The 23,629-nt window shown below is 52.1% G+C and overlaps 1 pseudogene; it reads left to right on the top strand.

Annotated features, from left to right (window-relative positions):
- Positions 1 to 286: 286 nt before the first annotated feature.
- The window catches only part of LOC119339181, a 78,314-nt pseudogene continuing 54,971 nt past the window's right edge, over positions 287 to 23,629 (top strand).

Below are 23,629 nucleotides of genomic sequence, written 5' to 3'. Positions count from 1 at the left end.
CCGCGGGCTGTAGTCCCCGAGATTCAGGCCGACTGCTGAGCAGTCGGGCCGGATCTCCCCGGTGATCTAATTTACTGATGACTTTTCTTGTCCTCTTCTTCGCTCTTCAGGTGCCAACGCCGCCCTTCAGGAGCAGCTGGGCGAGGCCAACACTGCTCGTGGTGCCAAGGAGGAGGAGTGCGGCCGGCTCGCCAAAGAGGGCGATCTGCTGGCGACACAGCTAGCCGAGCAGAAGGAGCTGCTCTAGAAGGCGCAGGACGAGGCCAAGACGCGGGAGGCCGCCCTCATGGCCGAGTTCGAGGTCGAGCGCTCCGCCTGGACTGACAGGGAGGCGATGTTGACCTTCGGCTACCACGAACTCGAGGACATCGTCGATGGTAAGTCTCTTTCGCTTCTTTGGTCTTCCGACTTCATGTAAGGCGATTTCTGATTTTCCAACTATCTTCTTTTTTGTCTTGGCAGACTTCTTTCCTGGTCATTCACAGGCCGTCCCTCTGGCCATCGAGGCGGCTCGGGAGGCGCGAAGGGCGAAGGGTGAGGTGATTGCCGCCAACGCCCCCCAAACCATCGACGAGCAGCTCCTGAGCATCGGGGCTCGTCTTCGTCCGGCTCACCGGCTGCTGCGCCGTCTTCAGCGTGCCGGTGCCCAGGTGGTTGCCGCCCTGTGGTCGGACGTGCCGGCTCTGCGCACCGCCAGTCGGACCGCCGACTGGCTGGAAGTCGCCGCCGGCCGCCTTGAGGCTTGGAAGGGCTCCTCGGCCCAGGTCGGAGCACGCCGGGCCTTGGAGTTCGTCAAGGCGTGGTATCCGGGGCTGGACCTGGACCGCCTGGCCGCGTTTCGGTCAGAAGCCCAGGCCAAGCTGGAGGCCATAGAAGGTGCCCTTGTCGAGCGCGCGGCGGCCATCGCCGAGTACATGGACACCAGCGTCTTCGTGCCTGAGCAGACTGAAGGCGGCGAGGATGCACCGCCGGACTGGTTCAAGATGAACCCGGAGTACGAGGAAGACTCGGCGGAGGTGATCGACTCCAGCGCCGAGGAGGAGGACGAGTCGGAGGACGGAGGCGAGGAGGAGGCGCCAGAAGATGAAGCAGGCGGCCAGCCTCAGCCCGACCGCGCCTCCAGCAACGAGCCGCGCGGGGACAAGGCGACTGCCGCCGGAGGCGACCAGGCTGAGACCGCCCAGCCGACTGCCCCGGCATCCGACACCGCCGTCACCTCCGATCCTCCGGCCCCGGAGGCCGCCTCCTAGACTGCTTCTGTTTATCTGTCTTCAGTAATCTTTTTGAAAGACTTGTTAGGTTCGAACAATTCCACCCGCGGGGTGTATCCTGAATTCTTATTCGGAGATTCGGCCGAGGGCCTATGTAAATATTTATCTAATTTTCGCCTTTCCTTGCTTATTGCTCCTTAGACTTTTTCCTTTGCCGCCTTCCTTTAGTTGCCGCCTTGCCGGCTGGGCAGCCGCTCTGCGGACTGTCGCCAGGTCAAGTGCTTGGCTACTTCAGGAAGGCAAGTACTTAGCCATTTAGAGTTTCTTTAGCAAGTCGGCCAGAAGGCGACAGACCGACTATTCAAGAGTCGGCTGTCTTTGATAAAAGCTTAAGACGGCGAGCCGACTACTCATGAGTCGGCTCTGCGAAGGGAGGCTAGTAGCCGGCTTGAGCTATGCCTAAGCTTTTAGGTCCTTAGCCATTTTTTCATGCGTGCGCTCGTTCTAGCTTGTTCTTTGCCTACCGGCAGTCGCTCTGTGAGCTGCAGCTTTCGATAGGAGACGGCTTGAGTGCAACACATTACTTGTCCGACTGCAGGAAGCTTTTCATAGCGCAAGACGGCAAGTACCCGGCTCGACTTAGTCGAACCCGGTGCCAGACGGTATGATAAAAAACAATAGCATGTTCGGAAGCGTAATTCATATCATGCAGATAACAAAAAGGTAGTCCCCGAGCTCGTCCCGGGGGGCCTAAGGTCTTAGTACTTTAATACAAAGAGGGTAGTGCGATACATACTGCATCAACTGTAAAATCTTCGAAGAAGATTCGCGTTCCACGGGCGCTCTGTTTCTTTGTCGGAGTCGTCCCTCTTGCGCGCTCGAGGCTTCTGAGCGTCAATCAGATAGTGGGCGTCGTTCCCTAGCACCTTGCTGATGATGAAGGGACCCTCCCAAGGCGCCGACAACTTGTGCTGGCCGGCTGTTCTCTGAATCAGCCGGAGCACAAGGTCGCCCTCTTGGAACGATCTCGGCTTGACCTTGCGGTTGTAGTATCGGCGCAGACTCTGCTGGTAGATGCTGGACCGGCTGAGTGCCAACAGTCGGCCCTCTTCCAGAAGATCGACGCCGTCTTGGCGTGCTTCTTCGGCTTCCTCTTTGGTGTACATGGAGACTCGCGGAGAGTCAAACTCTATATCCGTCGGGATGACAGCTTCGGCACCGTAGACGAGGAAGAAAGGCGTGAAGCCGGTTGACTTGTTTGGAGTCGTGCGCAGACTCCAGAGGACGGCTGGCAGCTCCTCGACCCAACAGCCGGCCGAACGCTTGAGTGGTTCGACCAGTCGAGGCTTGATGCCGGACAGGATGAGGCCATTGGCTCGTTCCACCTGGCCGTTTGACTGCGGATGTGCAACGGACGCTAAGTCCAGTCGAATGCCCTGCATCGCGCAGAAACGAGCCAAGGCGCCCTTGGCAAAGTTTGTGCCGTTGTCGGTGATGATGCTGTGCGGTATGCCGTACCGCACCGTGATGTCAGCAATGAAGGTTACTGCAGTCGGCCCATTCAACTTCTTGATGGGCTTTGCTTCCACCCACTTGGTGAACTTGTCCACCGCGACAAGCAAATGAGTTAGGCCGCCTCGGGCCGTCTTGAATGGTCCTACCATGTCCAGGCCCCAAACTGCGAAGGGCCAGGCAATGGGGATTGTCTTCAGTGCGGAAGCCGGCTGAAGTGGCTTGGAGCGGAACATCTGGCACCCCTTGCATTTTTGGACTAGCTCTTTAGCTTCTTCCAGGGCAGTCGGCCAAAAGAAGCCGTGCCGAAAGGCTTTGGCCACAAGTGCCCTTGAAGCCGCATGGTGGCCGCACTCGCCCTGATGGATGTCTCTGAGAATCGCTTGGCCTTGTTCTGATTCTACGCAGCGCTGGTAGACACCAGTGACACTGCGCCTAACTAACTCTCTTTTGACTATGGTGTATGATGCCGCTCGGCGCTGCACTTGCCGAGCCAGGATCTCATCTGTTGGCAATTCTTTGTTCACAAGAAACTTGAGGATGGGCTGCGCCCATGAAGGTGCTGCTATCTCTTCAACTGCTACCACAACGACTTGGACAAGGGTGGCTAGGCTGGGAGGCGGCGGGTTGGAGTCTGCGGCCGTTTGCTGAATTGACGGAGTCTCTGGGCCGACTGGGGCAGCCCCCGGGCACTGGCACAGTCCCGGGGCCAGGCTTTGAAGTCCCTGGGCCGGGCTCTGAAGTCCCTGGGTCGGTTTCAACTGTGGTTTTCTTGAGGTCGCCTGTTGGGGCTTTGGAGTCGGATCCGACTATTTCTGGCGGAGCCAGCATGAAGATGGAGTCAGACTCTGGTGAAGACTTGATAGACGGCTTGAGGAGGCGCTGAAGGGCGACGCCGGAAGGTATCGCTTGGCGAGTGGAGCCGACTCGCGCCAAGGCATCTGCTTGCTCATTATCATTTCTTGGCACGTGAAGGAATTCGCACCCCTCGAAGTATCCGCTGAGTTGCTGCACCAGGAAGCGGTAGCGTGCCATGTTTGCGTCTTTGGCGTCCCAGTCGCCAGATGACTGCTGAACCACCAAGTCGGAATCGCCATAACACAGGATCCGGCGAATGCCGAGTTCTTTCGCAAGCCTGAGCCCATGAATGAGCGCCTCATATTCGGCGACGTTGTTGGAGGCGGCGAAGTGGATCTGCAGCGCATACTTGAGCTTGTCGCCCTTAGGGGAGGTGAGGACGACGCCGGCTCCAAGGCCGGTGCGCATCTTGGAGCCGTCGAAATGCATCCGCCAATGAGTGGAGTCAGGCGCTGACGGCAGGTACTGGGTCTCGGCCCAGTCGACAAGGAAGTCGGCCAGCGCTTGCGACTTGATGGCGGTGCGGGGCTGGTAGTAGATGGTGTAAGGGGCTAGATCTATAGCCCATTTGGCCACTCGGCCGGAGGCGTCTCGGCTTCCGATGATCTCGGGGAGTGGAGCGGTGCAAACCATAGTGATTGGATCCTCTTGAAAGTAGGGCTTCAGCTTCTTGGCGGCAAGATGCACGCCGTAGCACATCTTCTGGTAGTGAGGGTAGTTCTGCTTGGAGGTCGACAGTACCTCGCTCAGGTAATATACCGGTCTCTGGACAGGGAGCGCCTTGCCTTCCTCCTTGCGCTCGACTACAATGACTGTGCTAACTACTCGGCTGGTGGCGGGGATGTACAAGAGCATGGGCTCTTTGGGAGTCGGAGCCGCCAACACGGGGGGAGTAGTCAACATCTTCTTCAGCTGGAGAAATGCCTCATCCGCCTTGTGGTTCACTCAAAAAAGGTGGTTTTCTTCATCAATTGATACAAGGGCAGAGCTTTCTCGCCCAGCCGACTGATAAATCGGCTGATGGACGCCAGGCATCCGGTGAACTTCTGCACATCCAACAGTCGGCTGGGTACCTCCATTCTCTCGATGGCCTTGATCTTTACGGGGTTGCACTCTATGCCGCGTTCAGAGACCAGGAAGCCAAGGAGCTGGCCGGCTGGTACACCGAAAACGCACTTCTCGGGGTTGAGCTTGATCCGGAATCGGCGCAGATTTTCAAAGGTCTCTTTGAGGTCTTCCAGCAGCGTCTCACGCTTTTCCGTCTTCATCACCACTTCATCCACGTAGACGTGGGCGTTCCTGCCAAGTTTCTTGAGGAGGCACTTCTGCATGCAACGCTGAAAGGTGGCGCCGGCATTCCTCAAGCTGAACGTCATTGTCAGGTAGCAGAAGGCTCCAAATGGCGTGATGAATGCGGTCTTTAGTCTGTCCGCTGGATTCAGCTTGATCTGGTGGTATCCTGAATATGCGTCTAGGAAACTCAGCAGCTCGCATCCGGCTGTGGAGTCTATCACCTGATCAATCCTTGGCAGAGCAAACGGGTCCTTTGGGCAGGCTTTATTGAGGCTTGTGTAGTCGATGCACATCCACCACTACTTGTTCTTCTTCAGCACCAAAACCGGGTTTGCCAGCCACTCTGGAAAAAACACTTCCATGATGAAACCGGCTGCCAAGAGCTGGGCTATCTCTTCTCCAACAACTCTTCTCTTCTCTTCCGACAGGCGGCGCAAGGGCTGCCTGACGGGCTTCATATCTGGCCTGACGTGTAGCTTGTGCTCGGCAAATTCCGTCGGTACACCCAGCATGTCCTTGGGGGACCATGCAAAGATGTCCCGATTCTCACGGAGGAAATCGACGAGCTCGCCTTCCTATTTGCTGTCAAGGCCTGTGCCCATGACAGCGTATCTCTCTGGGTGCTCCGGGTCCAAGGGTATCTTCTTGGTCTCTTTGGCCGGCTTGAATGATCCTTCTACCTCCGACTCCTTGGGGTCGGGCGACATCTCTGGCTGCTTTCCGGCCATCGCCACGACTCGGTCAAGGAGCCGCTTCTTGGCTACGATCACCAAGGACTCGGCCAGCCGACTGCTCTCGGCCGCGCAGGCGGACGACTTCTTGTAGTCGCCGGCATTGGTCAGGATTCCCTTGGAACTCGGCATCTTCATCTTGAGGTAAGCGTAGTGGGGAACCGCCATGAACTTGGCCAAGGCAGGTCGGCCAAGCAGAGCGTGGTATGGGCTCTCCAAGTCCACCACCTCGAACCAGACCGGCTCTCGGCGGAAGTGATCTTTGTCTCCGAAGAGGACGTCTATCAGGATCTTGCCGATCGGTGAACAGGAGAGGCCGGGTACAATTCCATGGAACACGGTGCGGCTGCTCTGCAGCTGCCTTCGCTTGATTCCTAGCTTTTCCATGGTGTCTTTGTACAGGATGTTTATGCTACTGCCTCCATCTATCAGGACCCGCGAAAAACGGGCGGCCCGCCTATCAGTAGACAAGGTCGCACCTAAGACCAGGGCATAGGAGCCCGGACTCGGCATCACCTCTGGGTGATCCACCCGACTCCAACTGATAGACCTCTCGGACCAATGCATGAATTCTGGGGCATCTGTTGCTACTGCGTTTACTTCTTGCTGCTGTCGGCGCCTGCTGCGCCGGTCATCTGCCACACTGGTGAACACTACGTAGGCTCCATGCTCTTCTGGAAACTCGTCTTGTACTGCACCGACTGGCCGAGCCGCCGGCTGCTGGGGCAGCGGCGGAGGCGGCGGCCCAGCAGGCGGCGGAGGAGTGAGGCCGTCTCCCTTGGCGATCCTGGTGAGCCAGTGACACTTTCTGGTGGTGTGGTTAGACGGCTTCGCGCCGCTGTGGAACTTGCATGGACCATCCAAAGTCTGCTCATAGGAGAAAGCCGGCAACCAATTGGACTTGCCGCCTTTCTGCCACTTGGCCGGAGGCTGCCCCTCCGGCTGCTGATCTTCTACTGCTGCGACCTGCCGACTATTGGAAGTCGGCTGTGGGGCCTTGCGTTTGTTGTCGTTTTGTTGCTGTCACCGACTGGTGTCTCCAGCCGGAGTTCTGAGAGCCTGGGGAGTCACTTTGCCAGCCGCGTTGACTTGAATCTCCGTCTTCATAGAAGAGTCGGCCGTGGCGTATTTATCTGCTATGACCAGCAGTTTGTCGAGGGTCTCTGGCTCGTCGCAGAGGAGTTTGTGCTTGAGGAGGGTGCCCTCTCGGCACCCGGCGGTGAATTACTCGATAGCCTGCACCTCGTGCACGCCCACGCAGGAGTTTCGAAGCTCGCCCCAGCGTGTGAGGTAGTCGCGTGTTGATTCTTCAGGGCCTTGCACGCACAAGGAGAGCTGGCACGGCTTGGGAGGTCGCTTGTACGTGCTGGTGAAGTTGCGGATGAAGGCTTCGGTGAAGTCGACCCAGCTATTGATGCTGCGGGGCTTCAGGCTGTTCAGCCATGTCCGGGCCGTGCCCTGGAGCATGAGAGGAACATACTTCACGGCAACTCGCTTGTTGCCGTTTGCTATGCTGACGGCTGTGGAGTAGTCTATCAGCCAGTCTTCCGGCTTCACGGAGCCGGTGTACTTGGGTGTGTCTCGGGGGAGCGTGAACCCTTTGGGGAAGGGCTCGTCTCTAATGCGGGGCCCGAAGCAAGGCGGACCCAGCTCATCTTCTTCTTCCAGCGCCAGGGATCGGCGGAGTCGGTCGATCCGATGGCGGGCGTCATTCTCTCCGACTCCCTCTTGGTGGCCAAGGCGACCTCCGAGACTCGGATGCTCAACAGGCAGCGGGGAAACTCGCCGTTCTCTTCTGGGCGGGGGAGGCAGATAATCGTCCCGCCGCTCTACTGCTCTTGGGCGGCCATCTTGGTCGCGCTCGATGGTGATATGAGTCCGACTGTGACTGGCAGCCGGCTCCTTCTCTTTCCTTCCGTGGACTCCGCCAGTCGGTGTCCGGGAGGTCGCGCCTTGATCTCGGCGGGGAGGTAAGTCGTCGTTCGGCTGCTGCAGCGCATCTGCGCGGCCGCCGGCCACGTTTTGCACAGCAACCGCGTCAAGGAGCTGCTGGACTCGCTCCATCATCACACGGCGCTCTTCGCCCTCAAAGTTCTTCAGCTCGTCAGTCGCCGCTTGGGCGGTGCGGATATTCTCCGCTGGGGTGGCATACACGGGGCGTTTCGCCCCGAGTAAGTCGGCGATGGTTGCGCCGCATTGTCGGACCACACCTAGACGGCTCGGCCCAGTCGGAGCCGGCGAGCCGCCTACGGCGCGATCCATCTCGCGCTGGTATGCCTCTGACAAGCGCCTCATGCTTGCCAGCTTCTTGGCGCCTTCGATGATCTGAAGGCGGCGCGCCTCCAGCGTCTCGGCGTCTGCGTCCTCTGGAATGGGCGCGGTCAGGTCTTGCAGGGGCACGGCTAGCGGGTCCTGGTCTTCTTCACCGGAGTGCTCGCCGTGGCTGATGACGAGCACCTCCGTGACGGTGCTTCCGCCGCTCTCCTCGTAAGGAAGCGGCTCGTCGTAGACCACCACGTTGGTGGGGAAGATGTCAAGCGACACGGCATCGGAGTCGACCAGCATCGGGTCGGAGGAGCCTACGGACTCCAAGTCTACGGCAGGCTCGCCGGCGACGTGGGCCGGCGAGAAGGTTCTCGGGGCCACCCGTGCCTGCGTCGGATGCAGGTACGTCAGAGAGGCGCACCTCACCGATAAGTTCGGCGAGGCCGCTCGTGGCGCAGCCGGCCTCAGCACCGCGCAGCGTGTCGATGCAGACTCCGTCTGGCGAGCCTGGCTGGCTGCGCTCGCCAGGGAGGAAGAGGGTTCCCGTCCAAAACAGATCTCCGGACGACGGTGCACCTCGCCCCACGGTGGGCACCAAATGTCGGGGGTTGGGTGCGACATATGCCAAAGGATGGCTTATCATGGTGGGGGCGAGTAGAACGTCGCCGGTGCCTGGAAATGGGATAAGGCGTAGACATGCACGCCGGCGAATCTTACCCAGCTTCGGGGCTCTCCGGGGAGATAACACCCCTACTGCTGCTCTGCGGGGTCTCCGCATGGTCACTATGGCAAGGTGGCTACAATGGTGCTCCTAGAGCTGTATCGGGAGGCAGGAGAGAGCAAGGCTAGTTCTCTCCTCCCTGGTCTATGTGTCTAACTCTATCAGGGGCCGAACCCTTTGCATGGGTGCCCCGGGGGGTTTATATAGGCCTACCCCCCGGGGGTACAATGGTAATCCGACTGGGCATGGGCCCCAGCCGTCTGTCTCTCATGCCGCCGTCCTTCCCGCCGACTGGTGGGTCCCGCGGACAGGCCGGACACTGTGCGGCGCTCCTGATGACGCAGGCTTAGTCATGGGGTCGTGGCAACAGTGCCGCCGTCTGTCAGGCGATCACTATCGCCACTCCCCATCCAATCTGGTTTATGGCTCGTGGGGCCCTAGAGGGGAGACTGTCAGGACCGGTTTTCCAATAAAAATATTTATTGAGAAACCAATCTTTTGAGTCCAGTATGAGAGAAATCCTCCTCACTGGTAGCCAAATTCTTGATACAATAAGCCAGTAGCATAGGATATATTACAGGGTTGAGCTAGGGCTGCTCAACAAATTATTACAAGCGCGCCAATACTTATACATAATGGCGGATATAACACAATGGTGTGGTGGCATACTACTGACTCGATGATAAAGTGATGGTGGAATAACACAGTGGGGAGTGTGATAACACGACTCTCAAACTGGCATCTCATCGAGCGTCGAGGTGAGGCTCGATAAATTTATTCGGGTTGCGGAAGCGGATATAAAACAGTGACCAAATCCAGGGTCGCACGAGACTGACTGGGATTCCTCTAGGCATCGGACTCGCTATCGAACTCTGCATCCATGAGATCGCCTTCGTCAGCATCTGGCCAAATCAACAAGCCAGTGAGTACTTTGAAAGTACTCGCAAGACAGTTCGGACGTAAGATATAACAAATGCATGCATGAATGCGTCATGATTAATTCACAAATGCACATTCAAAAATTAGCATAACGAAGTAAGGAAAAGGGAAACGGCGGTAGTCCGCCTGAAATCCCAACAACATAAATGAAGACCGATCGGGTGTCTGAAGCGACGCCTCGAAGGGTGGACAAATAAATATAAGAGAAATGATGCCACAGTCGGGCGTCTCAGCGACACCACATAAAGGGCTTTAAAAGAAGTGCCACAGTCGGACGTCTAAGTGACATCATAGAAAGGGCTTTAAAAGAAATGCCACAGTCGGACGTCTGAGCGACATCACATAAAGGGCTTCAAAAGAAATGCCACAGTCGGACGTCTAAGCGACATCACAAAAAGGGATTTAAAAGAAATGCCACAGTCGGACGTCTGAGCGACATCACATAAAGGGCTTCAAAAGAAATGCCACAGTCGGACGTCTAAGCGACATCACAGAAAGGGCTTTAAAAGAGAGTAAGGTATAACAATGCCATAGTCGGACGTCTGAGCGACATCACAGAAAGGGCTTCAAAAGAAAGTAAGGTATAACAATGCCACAGTCGGACGTCTGAGCGACATCACATAAAGGGCTTTTATTGACAAGTAAATAATACTCATAATCAACATTCAGTTCATGAAAATAAACGGGTTAGTCCATCCACAGGAGTAATCATTTAACCGGAACTAGCACTCATGCGATTCACCGGAGTCTCTGTCATCAAAACTGGCACTTGTCAGGGTAAGATGATACTGAACTTGGACATGGAATAGATGATTCAAGGAATGTATGACTCTGCAGAGTTTGTACAAAAATTTCCCACAGCCAACGGATTTCTGTAGCCACGAAGGACTAGTTCCGTTTACGGTATTTCGAAAGAAACACAGCTAACCAGTACACACCCATCCTACCTCTCGATGCTAGGAATCACCCTAGCCATCGTCCAAGAAAAACTTTTGAGACGGGGAGATCACAATCTCGAATAGCATGGGATCAAATTTATATACGCGCGCTCTAAGGGGTGCCCCCCTCTCGGTCCCAACCGGAAACACCCATGCCCCCTGACCGGATGACTGGCTTTAATCCAGGGCCATGGAACCATCATCCCGGCCTCTCCTTTTGGTGTGTACCATAAAAGCGGTTTGCAACTTACTAAGCCATATTCCTTGCGGAAAACATGTGGTAGTACAGGGAAGGAAATGGGAGGAACTGGACTGATACGGTTTGACACTGCAGACTACAACACTGCCATCTTACCCATCCTCATGCCAACACATGGCCATTCATATTCACATCCATCCACTTATGGATCATCGAACTCACTTACTTCAACAATGCATGGAAATAACGCTCATCGGTGTGCTCAACAACATGCCATGAGACTAACTAAATGCAAAACATGCCAAGACACTCATCATATCAAAAGTTCAAACATGCTTGCCTGGTTCAGAGTAGTCGGAGCCTAGCTCGGTGAAGTTCGCGGCTCCGTCACCTCCTTCGGTATCTACGGTATAAAGAAAATATATGCGCTATCGTAAATACCAAGAGGTGCACAAAAAGTATACCAAATATTTTTCAAATAAATCTGATAAACAACTAGACAAAAATCTGAAGAGGACAGAAAAAGAATCAATCAAAAATACTATTCTGGTTAAAAGTTATAAAGGTTTTTGTTCAGGGACTCATCTGTAATGAAACAGAAAGTTTCCAGGGGCTAGCTTATAAAAACAGGAAACGCTTCGGTAGCAACTACGCTAGCCCAGAGGGAAAGCGTATTTTGCCCGAAGGCGCTTCTAGAAAACGATTCACTTAGGAATGACAGAGAGGCTGATGGTGGGGCCCCACTCGTCAGGTTTAAACTTTCAAATGGGGGGGGAACGAAGCTCGTCGGCGTCCGAGGGCCGCGGTGGTCGCCGGCGGCGATCCATGGCGAGGCAGGGAGATCGGAGAGTACCTCTGTGCTCAGGGTGCCATTCCGCGTCGGTTGGTGGTCGTGGTGGTCGCCGGTGAGCACCACGTCGACGGCGAGCTTTGCTCCGGCGGACGGCGGTTCGGGTGGTTGCGGACTTCGTCGGAGAGAGCTGCAGTGATCAAATTGAGGAGGGGGTTAGGCTTCTGGTAGCTAGAGGGAGTAACTGACGGGGTTTGGGCGCCAGAGACGGCCTCGCTGAAGCGAATCGTGGTGGAGGCCGAGGCGGATCGGGGCGGCCGGAGTTGGGGGAGGAGACCTCCTCGAGGTCCTCCTAGTGGCCTGGCGGGGCGTTGGTGAGGTGTAGTGATGATGTGTGCACGAGGGTGAGCTCGGGGGTCCTTTATATAGGCGGTCCGAGGCGGTGGCCATGAACGGGGATTTCCGGCGATGGTTACGGTGGCGCAGTGCTCAGTCGGGGTGATTAGGGAGTCGGGCGTCATCACGGAGGTCCACTGGCTCCATTTAGGTGCTAAACGGGCTGGGATTTGGTGCTTTGGGGTGAGTTTGACAGAACGGGGCGGTGCGGGCCCGTCGGCGGCAGAGAGCACGTTCCGTGCTTGCCGGGCCACGGCGACGGTGCCACGGGCGTGCGCAGGCATGCATGAGGCCACGCGGAGAGCGGAGAAGCGTTGGGCGGCCGTTCTTGTTCCCTATCGGCCGTAACGGGGTTTCGGCCGCTGCAAGACACGCCGGCGCGGGCGGCCAGGGCGCCACCGACGCCGGGAAGACGCCAAGCGCGCGTGCGGGGGTGCTGGCCAGGGAGAAGAGACCGCGTGCAACGCGCCAAGTGCACTATGGCCGCGTGACTGAAACTGACGGACGAAAACGACACTGAAACTGAATTTTCTGAATTTTGCAAAGGAACAGTGCAGCTCAGGTGTTCGACAGAATGTTTTTGGCCTCTGGGGATTTTTCCTTGAGCTGATTTTTGGTGGAGTGGCTACTCATTGCTCAAGAAGGCTGCCTGAATTTTTGTGGAATTTTTGGAGAAGTGTAGATATGAATTTCATCAAATTTGGCAAATCTGGTCCAAACTTGCAGAGACTGAATTTTGAAAAAATTGAAAAGAGGAGGAGTGGATCAAGATGGTTCTGGGTTGTGGGTTCAAAGGACTATCCAGGAGAGTTGGTTTGAGGTCAAAACTCAAATGCAATAGGGTACTTGCTTTGAAAATCTCTCAGGCTCCAAATAATTTTCAGAATTGATTTGAGGGGAAAAATAATTAGAATAAAATCCAAAACTTGCTTGGATGAGTTGGGACAGAGAACTTAGGTTGATTTCAAGGAGGAGGGGAGGTTTTGGAGGGGTTTTACCACATGGGCAAAATACAAAGCCATGGGTGGCTTCAAAGATATGAAAATCCCAAATTTTCATAGAGTTTCTTTTTAAAAGAAAAAAATTAAACTCCCAAAATAATTTGAGAGGGAACTAACAGAGAAGAAGTTTCAAAAGATCAAACACCATAGTCTGAAAAAAAATAAAAACCTTGCCAAAGAAAAGAAAGTTTTTAAGAGGAAGGTCTTTCTGGAAAAAAATTTAAATGTCCTCTTTTCAAAAACCACAAGGTTTTTTTTTGCTGAAAACCAAAGTAAAATTTTTGGAGTGTCACAGAGACGGCCGACTCCGAGGAGGCCGACTCCCACAGGGCCGTCCTCAGGCGATCTGGCCGTCTTTGATTCACCCACCGACAGGTGGCCCTGCGATCTTCGGGCCGTACAGGCCGGCGTCGTGGGCACAGTGCATCGCGCACTGTGGCTGAGGTCAGGGCAGGCATGGCAACAGTGCCGCGCCTCACCGGAGATCTCCCAGCGATACGGCTCACTGTAGCCATGCCAGCCCCTCATAGGCAAGGAGGGAAGGCCACGTCATGACCGTACCTCGCATCGGGCGTCGTGGAGCGTCATGGGCCGACTCCCATAGTCGGCACTCCCGGAGGTCGCCAGCCTGGAGTCGGCTTGCTCCAAAGTTGTCATCTGGGACTCGGCTTCTCGGGAGATCGCCAGCTGGGACTCGGCCTCTCTGGAGGTCGCCAGCTGGGACTCGGCCGGAGGGGCGCGGCCTGCCCCGATGTCTTGAAAGATCCTGGGTCCCGGGTCAGCCTACCCGTGGCCCATTACTCCGACAATGATCATGTTCTTGTAATAGGAATCATGACTTGCATGTCCATGAGTATGACAACTGGCAGGAGCCATAGGAGTTGTCTTTATTTTTTGTATGACCTGCGTGTCATTGAGTAACGCCATGTAAATTACTTTACTTTATTGCTAAACGCATTAGCCATAGAAGTAGAAGTAGTCGTTGGCGTGACAACTTCATTAAGACACGATGACGGAGATCATGATGATGGAGATCATGGTGTCATGCCGGTGACGAAGGTGATCATGGCGCCCCGAAGATGGAGATCAAAGGAGCAATATGATATTGGCCATATCATGTCACTATTTGATTGCATGTGATGTTTATCATGTTTTACATCTTATTTGCTTAGAACAATGGTAGCTTAAATAAGATGATCCCTCGTAATAATTTCAAGAAAGTGTTCCCCCTAATTGTGCACTGTTGCGAAGGTTCGTTGTTTCGAAGCACCACGTGATGATCGGGTGTGATAGATCCTAACGTTCGAATACAACGGGTGTAAGCCAGATTTACACACGCAATACACTTAGGTTGACTTGACGAGCCTAGCATGTATAGACATGGCCTCGGAACATGGAAGACCCAAAGGTCGAGCATGAGTCGTATAGACGATACGATCAACATGAAGATGTTCACCGATGATGACTGGTCCGTCTCACGTGATGATCGGACACGGCCTAGTTGACTTGGATCATGTTTCACTTAGATGACTAGAGGGATGTCTGTCTGAGTGGGAGTTCATTAAATAATTTGATTAGATGAACTTAATTATCATGAACTTAGTCTAAAAACCTTTGCAAAATGTCTTGTAGATCAAATGGCCCACGCTCATGTCAACCTCAACTTTAACACGTTCCTAGAGAAAACCAAGCTGAAAGATGATGGCAGCAACTATACGGACTAGGTCCAGAACCTGAGGATCATCCTCATAGCTGCAAAGAAAGATTATGTCCTAGAAGCACCGCTAGGTGAAGCACCCATCCCAGAGAACCAAGATGTTATGAACACTTGGCAGTCTTGTGTTGATGATTACTCCCTCGTTCAGTGCGGCATGCTTTACAGCTTAGAACTGGGGCTGCAAAAGCGTTTTGAGCAACACAGAGCATATGAGATGTTCAAAGAGCTGAACATGGTTTTCCAAGCTCATGCCCGGGTCGAGAGATATGAAGTCTCCGACAAGTTCTTCAGTTGTAAGATGGAGGAAAATAGTTCTGTAAGTGAGCACATACTCAAGATGTCTGGGTTGCACAACCGCTTGACTCAGCTGGGAGTTAATCTCCCGGATGACGCGGTCATTGACAAAATCCTTCAGTCGCTTCCACCGAGCTACAAGAGCTTTTTGATGAACTTCAATATGCAGGGGACGGAAAAGACCATTCCTGAGGTATATTCAATGATGAAATCAGCGGAGGTAGAGATCAAAAGGGAACATCAAGTGTTGATGGTGAATAAAACCACTAAGTTCAAGAAAGGCAAGGGTAAGAAGAACTTCAAGAAGGACGGCAAAGGAGTTGCCGCGCCCGGTAAGCCAGTTGCCGGGAAGAAGTCAAAGAATGGACCCAAGCCTGAAACTGAGCGCTTTTATTGCAAGGGAAGTGGTCACTGGAAGCAGAACTGCCCCAAGTACTTAGCGGACAAGAAGGCCGGCAACACTAAAGGTATATATGATATACATGTTATTGATGTGTACCTTACCAACACTCGTAGTAACTCCTGGGTATTTGATACCGGTGCGGTTGCTCATATTTGTAACTCAAAGCAGGAGCTGCGGAATAAGCAGAGACTGGCGAAGGACGAGGTGACGATGCGCTTCGGGAATGGTTCCAAGGTCGATGTGATCGCCGTCGGCACGCTACCTCTACATTTACCTACGTGATTAGTTTTAAACCTCAATAATTGTTATTTAGTGCCATCTTTGAGCATGAACATTGTATCTGGATCTCGTTTAATGCGAGATGGCTACTCATTTAAATCTGAGAATAATGGTTGTTCTATTTATATGAGAGATATGTTTTATGGTCATGCCCCGCTGGTCAATGGTTTATTCTTAATGAATCTCGAATGTGATGTTACACATATTCATAGTGTGAATACCAAAAGATGTAAAGTTGATAACGATAGTCCCACATACTTGTGGCACTGCAGCCTTGGTCACATTGGTGTCAAGCGCATGAAGAAGCTCCATGCTGATGGACTTTTAGAGTCTCTAGATTATGAATCATTTGACACATGCGAACCATGCCTCATGGGCAAAATTACCAAGACTCCATTCTCCGGAATAATGGAGCGAGCAACCAACTTATTGGAAATCATACATACTGATGTGTGCGGTCCCATGAGCGTTGAGGCTCGCGGAGGATATCGTTATGTTCTCACTCTCACTGATGACTTGAGTAGATATGGGTATGTCTACTTGATGAAACACAAGTCTGAGACCTTTGAAAAGTTCAAGGAATTTCAGAATGAGGTGGAGAATCAACGTGACCGAAAGATAAAGTTCTTACGATCAGATCGTGGGGGAGAATATTTAAGTCATGAATTTGGTACGCACTTAAGGAAATGTGGAATCGTTTCACAACTCACGCCGCTTGGAACACCTCAGCGTAATGGTGTGTCCGAACATCGTAATCGCACTCTATTAGATATGGTGCGATCTATGATGTCACTTACCGATTTACCGCTATCATTTTGGGGATACGCTCTAGAGACAGCTACATTCACTTTAAATAGGGCACCGTCTAAATCCGTTGAGACGACACCGTATGAATTATGGTTTGGGAAGAAACCTAAGCTGTCGTTTCTAAAAGTTTGGGGATGCGATGCTTATGTCAAGAAACTTCAACCTGAAAAGCTCGAACCCAAGTCGGAAAAATGCGTCTTCATAGGATACCCTAAGGAAACCATTGGGTATACCTTCTACTTAAGATCCGATGGCAAGATCTTTGTTGCCAAGAACGGGTCCTTTCTGGAGAAAGAGTTTCTCTCAAGAGAAGTAAGTGGGAGGAAAGTGGAACTTGATGAAGTACTACCTCTTGAACCGGTAAGTAGTGTAGCTCAGGAAAATGTTCCTGTGGTGCCTACACCAACTAGAGAGGAAATTAATGATGATGATCAAGGTACTTCGGATCAAGTTACTACTGAACTTCGTAGGTCCACGAGGACACATTCCACACCAGAGTGGTATGGCAACCCTGTCCTAGAAATCATGTTGTTAGACAACGGTGAACCTTTGAACTATGAAGAAGCAATAGCGGGCCCAGATTCCAACAAATGGCTTGAAGCCATGCAATCCGAGATAGGATCCATGTATGAAAACAAAGTATGGACTTTGACAGACTTGCCCGATGATCGGCGAGCAATAGAAAACAAATGGATCTTTAAGAAGAAGATGAACGCGGATGGTAATGTTACCATCTATAAAGCTCGACTTGTTGCTAAGGGTTATCGAAAAGTTCAAGGGCTTGACTACGATGAGACTTTCTCACCCGTAGCGAAGCTGAAGTCCGTCCGAATCATGTTAGCAATTGCCGCATACTATGATTATGAGATATGGCAAATGGACATCAAAACGGCATTCCTTAACGGCCATCTTAAGGAAGAACTGTATATGATGCAGCCGGAAGGTTTTGTTGATCCTAAGAATGCTAACAAGGTATGCAAGCTCCAGCGCTCCATCTATGGGCTAGTGCAAGCATCTCAGAGTTGGAACATTCGCTTTAATGAAATGATCAAAGCGTTTGGGTTTATGCAGACTTATGGAGAAGCCTGCGTTTACAAGAAAGTGAGTGGGAGCACTGTAGCATTTCTCATATTATATGTGGATGACATACATTTGATGGGAAATGATATAGAACTTTTGGACAGCATTAAGGCCTACTTGAATAAGTGTTTTTCAATGAAGGACCTTGGAGAAGCTGCTTACATATTAGGCATCAAGATCTATAGAGATAGATCAAGACGCCTCATAGGCATTTCACAAAGCACATACCTTGATAAGATATTGAAGAAGTTCAATATGCATCAGTCCAAGAAGGGGTTCTTGCCTGTGTTGCAAGGTGTGAAATTGAGCTCGGCTCAATGTCCGACCACGGCAGAAGATAGAGAAAAGATGAGTGTCGTCCCCTATGCCTCAGCCATAGGGTCTATCATGTATGCCATGACCTGTACCAGACCTGATATAAACCTTGCCGTAAGTTTGGTAGGAAGGTACCAAAGTAATCCCGGCATGGAACACTGGATAGCGGTGAAAGTACCTGAAAAGGACTAAGGATATGTTTCTCGTATATGGAGGTGACGAAGAGCTCGTCGTAAAGGGTTACGTCGACGCTAGCTTTGACACAGATCTGGATGACTCTAAGTCACAAACCGTATACGTGTATATTTTGAATAGTGGGGCAGTAAGCTAGTGAAGTTTCAAGCAGAGCGTCGTGGCGGGATCTACATGTGAAGCGGAGTACATGGCAGCCTCGGAGGCAGCGCATGTAGCTATCTGGGTGAAGGAGTTCATCACCGACCTAGGAGTCATACCCAATGCGTCGGGGCCGATCACACTCTTATGTGACAACACTGGAGCTATTGCACTTGCCAAGGAGCCCAGGTTTCACAAGAAGACCAGGCACATCAAGCGTCGCTTCAACTCCATTCGTGAAAATGTTCAAGATGGAGACTTAGATATTTGTAAAGTACATACGGACCTGAATATAGCAGATCCGTTGACTAAACCTCTCCCTAGAGCAAAACATGATCAACACCAGAACGCTATGGGTGTTCGATTCATCACAATGTAACTAGATTATTGACTCTAGTGCAAGTGGGAGACTGTTGGAAATATGCCCTAGAGGCAATAATAAAATGGTTATTATTATATTTCTTTGTTCATGATAATTGTCTATTATTCATGCTATAATTGTGTTATACGGAAATCGTAATACATGTGTGAATATATAGACCACAACACGTCCCTAGTAAGCCTCTAGTTGACTAGCTCGTTGATCAATAGATAGTCATGGTTTCCTGACTATGGACATTGGATGTCATTGATAACAGGATCACATCATTAGGAGAATGATGTGATGGACATGACCCAATCCTAAGCATAGCACAAAGATCGTGTAGTTCGTTTCGCTAGAGATTTTCCAAATGTCAAGTATCATTTCCTTAGACCATGAGATTGTGCAACTCCCAGATACCATAGGAGTGCTTTGGGTGTGCGAAACATCACAATGTAACTGGGTGACTATAAAGGTGCACTACGGGTATCTCCGGAAGTGTCTATTGGGTTGGCACGAATCGAGACTGGGATTTGTCACTCCGTATGACGGAGAGGTATCTCTGGGCCCACTCGGTAATGCATCATCATAATGAGCTCAATGTGACCAAGTGTCTGGTCATGGGATCATGCATTACAGTACGAGTAAAGTGACTTGCCGGTAACGAGATTAAACGAGGTATTGGGATACCAATGATCGAATCTCGGGCACGTAACGTACCGATTGACAAAGGGAATTGTATACGGGATTGATTGAATCCTCGACATCGTGGTTCATCTGATGAGATCATCGAGGAGCATGTGGGAGCCAATATGGGTATCCAGATCCCGCTATTGGTTATTGACCGGAGAGGCGTCTCGGTCATGTCTGCATGTCTCCCGAACCCGTAGGGTCTACACACTTAAGGTTCGGTAACACTAGGGTTGATGAGATATTAGTATGTAGTAACCTGAAAGTTGTTCGGAGTCCCGGATGAGATCCCGGACGTCATGAGGAGTTCTGGAATGGTCCAGAGGTAAAGATTCATATATAGGAAGTCAAGTTTCGGCCATCGGGAAAGTTTCGGGGGTCACCGATATTGTACCGGGACCACCGGAAGGGTCCCGGGGGTCCACCGGGTGGGGCCACCTATCCCGGAGGGCCCCATGGGCTGAAGTGGGGAGGGGAACCAGCCACTGGTGGGCTGGTGCGCCCCCCTAGGGCCTCCCCCTGCGCCTAGGGCAGGAAACCCTAGGGGTGGGGGCCGCCCCCCTGGCTTGGGGGGCAAGCCACCCCTTGGCCGCCGCCCCCCCGGAGATCCCATCTCCTAGGGCCGGCGCCCCCTAGGGGGCCTATATAAAGAGGGGGGAGGGAGGGCAGCCACACCCCAAGTCTCTGGCGCCTCCCTCTCCCCTGCAACACCTCTCCCTCTCACAAGTGCTTGGCGAAGCCCTGCCGAGTTCGCTGCTGCATCCACCACCACGCCGTTGTGCTGCTGGATCTTCATCAACCTCTCCTTCCCCCTTGCTGGATCAAGAAGGAGGAGACGTCTTCCCAACCGTACGTGTGTTGAACGCGGAGGTGCCGTCCGTTCGGCGCTAGGATCTCTGGTGATTTGGATCACGACGAGTACAACTCCCTCAACCCCGTTCTCTTGAACGCTTCCACACGCAATCTACAAGGGTATGTAGATGCACTCCTCTCTCTCGTTGCTAGATGACTCCATAGATTGATCTTGGTGAAGCGTAGAAAAAAATTTATTTTCTGCAATGTTCCCCAACACATAGCTAGTAGCTAGATGGCTCACTACTAGAAATACCACTACTAATGGCGCACCTAATATGGCCATTAATGGCGCATCACTGGTGCGCCATTGATAGCACGCCATTAGTAATTTTTACTAATGGCGCACCACCTGGTGCGCCATTAGTATCTGGTATACTAATGGCGCACCACCTGGTGCGCCATTAGTATATGCGAGGGTGCGCCATTAGTATGCCTCCCAGGGGGCATGTATACCCAGGTGCTTTGGCATACTAATGGCGCACCACCTCTGGATGCGCCATTAGTAACCGCAGCATACTAATGGCGCACCACCCGGTGATGCGCCATTAGTATGCACTGTCATACTAATGGCGCACTGTCGTGTGATGCGCCATTAGTATGAATATTAGGTTTTTTTTATTTTTTTATTTTCTGTTTTTTGCACAGGTTACAAAATGTATAATTTGACAAAATATAGACAGCACACATCAACAATAGATTCATCAAATACAATAGAAGATTAGTCTTTGAATACAATTCATCATATTAGTCTCCGAATACAATTCATCATATTAGTCTCCGAATTAAAAAGACCGAACAAAGATAGAACATTATATTATAAGTCTCGAGACCGCGAGTAGCGAGTTTGTCTTCGCATTACAAGTTGATATCGATCATCTAAACTACCATCACATAGAAGAGAGTTGCGGTCATCACGATGAGCATCATCACGATGAAACTCGTCTTCATCCGGTTCCTCCAACGCTCCCTCCCCTCTCCCGCTAGATAGCGGGCGTATCTAGATTCGGCCTCGGCCCTAGTGGTGTACCCTTTGTAACTGTTACCGCTGAATCGGTGAACCTGTCTCCGACACTCCTCCCAGTCATCGTAGACTCCAGGAACCTTACCCTTGTACACGACATACGTCGGCATCGATATGCACTAGCCAAACGAAACGCTAGTACCAATTCACAGACAATACATAAGCAATATATAATTATGCAACAGAACGATCGGAAGAGAAAAGCAAGACATTAATAGCATCGATTACATCTAAGTTGAACGACTCTCGAAACCAAAGAGACATACTACAAGTTCATTAAAGTTTAATTACAACATGAGCCAATCGATGTTTCAGAACTAGACAACTCGACTCAAGGGACCGGAGCGTGGATGAAGCCGCCGTCTATCGTGGGAGTCATGAAAGAACGGGCGTTGTCATCCTGCATTTGTAGCATTGTGTCGATGTCACTGTTGGACGGTTGATTTCTGAGGTAGAACTGCCCCGAGGTACGAAGGACATCTTGATGGATGATTTCCGCAAACTCCGACTGGATGCGAAAGAATTCTTGTCGGAGGTCCGCGTCCTGGATTGCCGACACGCTCGCGGCCCAATCTTGGAGTTTACTCGGTAGCAGAAGTTGATGATGGTCCCGTACGATCGCCCGCATGTGATGGATGGCGTAGTAGGCACCGTTCTGACCGCCAGGCGGCTGCTTGACGCAGCAGAACGTCGTATTGTGGGAGAACACGTGCTTGCCGTACTTACGAATAGGCCTGGTGAAGGTGCCTCCAGATTGGGCGTAGCCGGGGAGAACATCATCAAGAACCTTCTTGACATTTGTGTAGTCTACGTTCGACTGACGGTCCGGGTCGAAATACGTGGCCATGGAATATTTGGGGCTTAGGAGGATGAGCGTGCAACGTGTGTCACTGCAGAAAACACGGAATGTTAAAAGAAAAATGATCGAAAAGTAAGAATTCATATGTTACGGGCCGGTTGAGGGTTGGACTTACTCGGGAAAGTAAGGCACGAGGAAGTTATCCTTATCTTGGTTTGCCAGAATGACGCCTTCGAGGTAAGAAATCGCGACTTGCCGGTCCCCAGCGCTGCCCAAGATCTTGGCACACATGTAGAAGGGGTCGACTATCACGATGTCCGGGGTCTTGTCGCGAATGATCCGCATCTCCATACTCAGCGAAAATAGCCGAACGAAGGTGTAGTGCAGCGGATGAAGGTTAAACATAGCAAAGATGTCATCAAACCGCAGGACGATCGTACCCCCGATGTCGCCATCCACAAAGCCCTTGCCCTCTGGCACCTTGGCCACGAAAACCGGGTATGCCACATCCTTCTCTCTGAGACGCCGCTTCTCCAAAGAAAGAACACTGTCGTGCAGACTCCGCATAGCACCGGTTGCAGCATTGAGCATATTTGGTGGTAGCATCGCCCTACCCGCCACATGCACCCTCCTCGAGATATCCTGCGGTGAAGGTGGCCCGTCCTGAGCACGGATCGTACTCGGTGCCGGCTGGCTCGCACCCTTCTTAGTCTTTCTTTTGCGTGCCTTCTTCTTCTCCTGTAATGGGACCGAGTTCTGCTCACAGACCGCCTTCTTGAGTGTGTTGGGGCTGATAATATTTCGCACCTCGCCTATCTGAGGATCGGTGAAGTCGGCAGCTGGAGGCGTCTCCTGAGAGCTGAACGCCAGACGGCGCCTGTTGCAACTTGGCTTCTCCGCGGTACGAGCTAGATTGCACACGTCTTTTGTTGGGTTTGGTTCTTGAGAAGGAGGCCCCATGAAGTCGCCATCGTACCCATGCTCGGCAAAGTACTGATCGACGTTGCCAAATGTATCATCGTCGTCGTCGTCGTCGTTCTGATCCTGTGCCATATGCATGTTTGGATCCAGTGGCATAGGGATGTCCGGCACCGTTACGGCGGTCTTGCCATGGGGCTGACTTGGCGCCGGCACGACTGGCGGTGTTGTCTTTGGGGTGGTGTCCCCCGCCCCCAAACGAATCTGGCTCTTCGGCCAAAGCAGGGGCCAGCTCAGGCAGGCGCTGAGGGTCATCACGTCATCATCGTCGGCCCCGACGGGTCGAATCGGAGGTAACAAGTCGTCGCAGCCTGGCAGCACCTGAACCAGTTGAACCCTAAACAAGTTGGGTGGCATCTGGGTACCGTGGAACAAGGGGTTGCCCGGTTGAACGATTTTGCCCTTGGCGACATCGACCAACTCGTTGTTCACGAAGTGGAGGAGAGTGCACGATGCCTTCGGTCATCGTGCGGACCATGGTCGCCTGCGGGGTAGAGCAAAATGATATTTTAGGACCAAACAAAAATTTGGCATGACTTTCCCTAAAAATAGGACCAAAAAGAATGCTTAATGCCAAAATTCTCGCCGAAACGGAAATGAATCAACATTCCGGCAAAATATTGGCAACTATCGCATATCAAATACCGGTACACCTCCAAACACAAACACATATGCAACACCACAAACATATGCAACACCACGAACATACATAGATCTAGCTAGGCCGTAAAAAGTGCATGTGCACATTGTTGTAAGGAGAACAACCTAAATATAGCTTCCCCCTTACTTACCTATTAAAACAAGGTAATTTAACCACTTAATTTGAATGAATCTATGGTGGAA

Source organism: Triticum dicoccoides, chromosome 7B (assembly GCF_002162155.2).
Source record: "Triticum dicoccoides isolate Atlit2015 ecotype Zavitan chromosome 7B, WEW_v2.0, whole genome shotgun sequence".
Taxonomy (NCBI): domain Eukaryota; kingdom Viridiplantae; phylum Streptophyta; class Magnoliopsida; order Poales; family Poaceae; genus Triticum; species Triticum dicoccoides.
The sequence above is the reverse complement of the archived record's forward strand: the minus strand, read 5'-3'. Positions and strand labels throughout refer to the sequence as shown.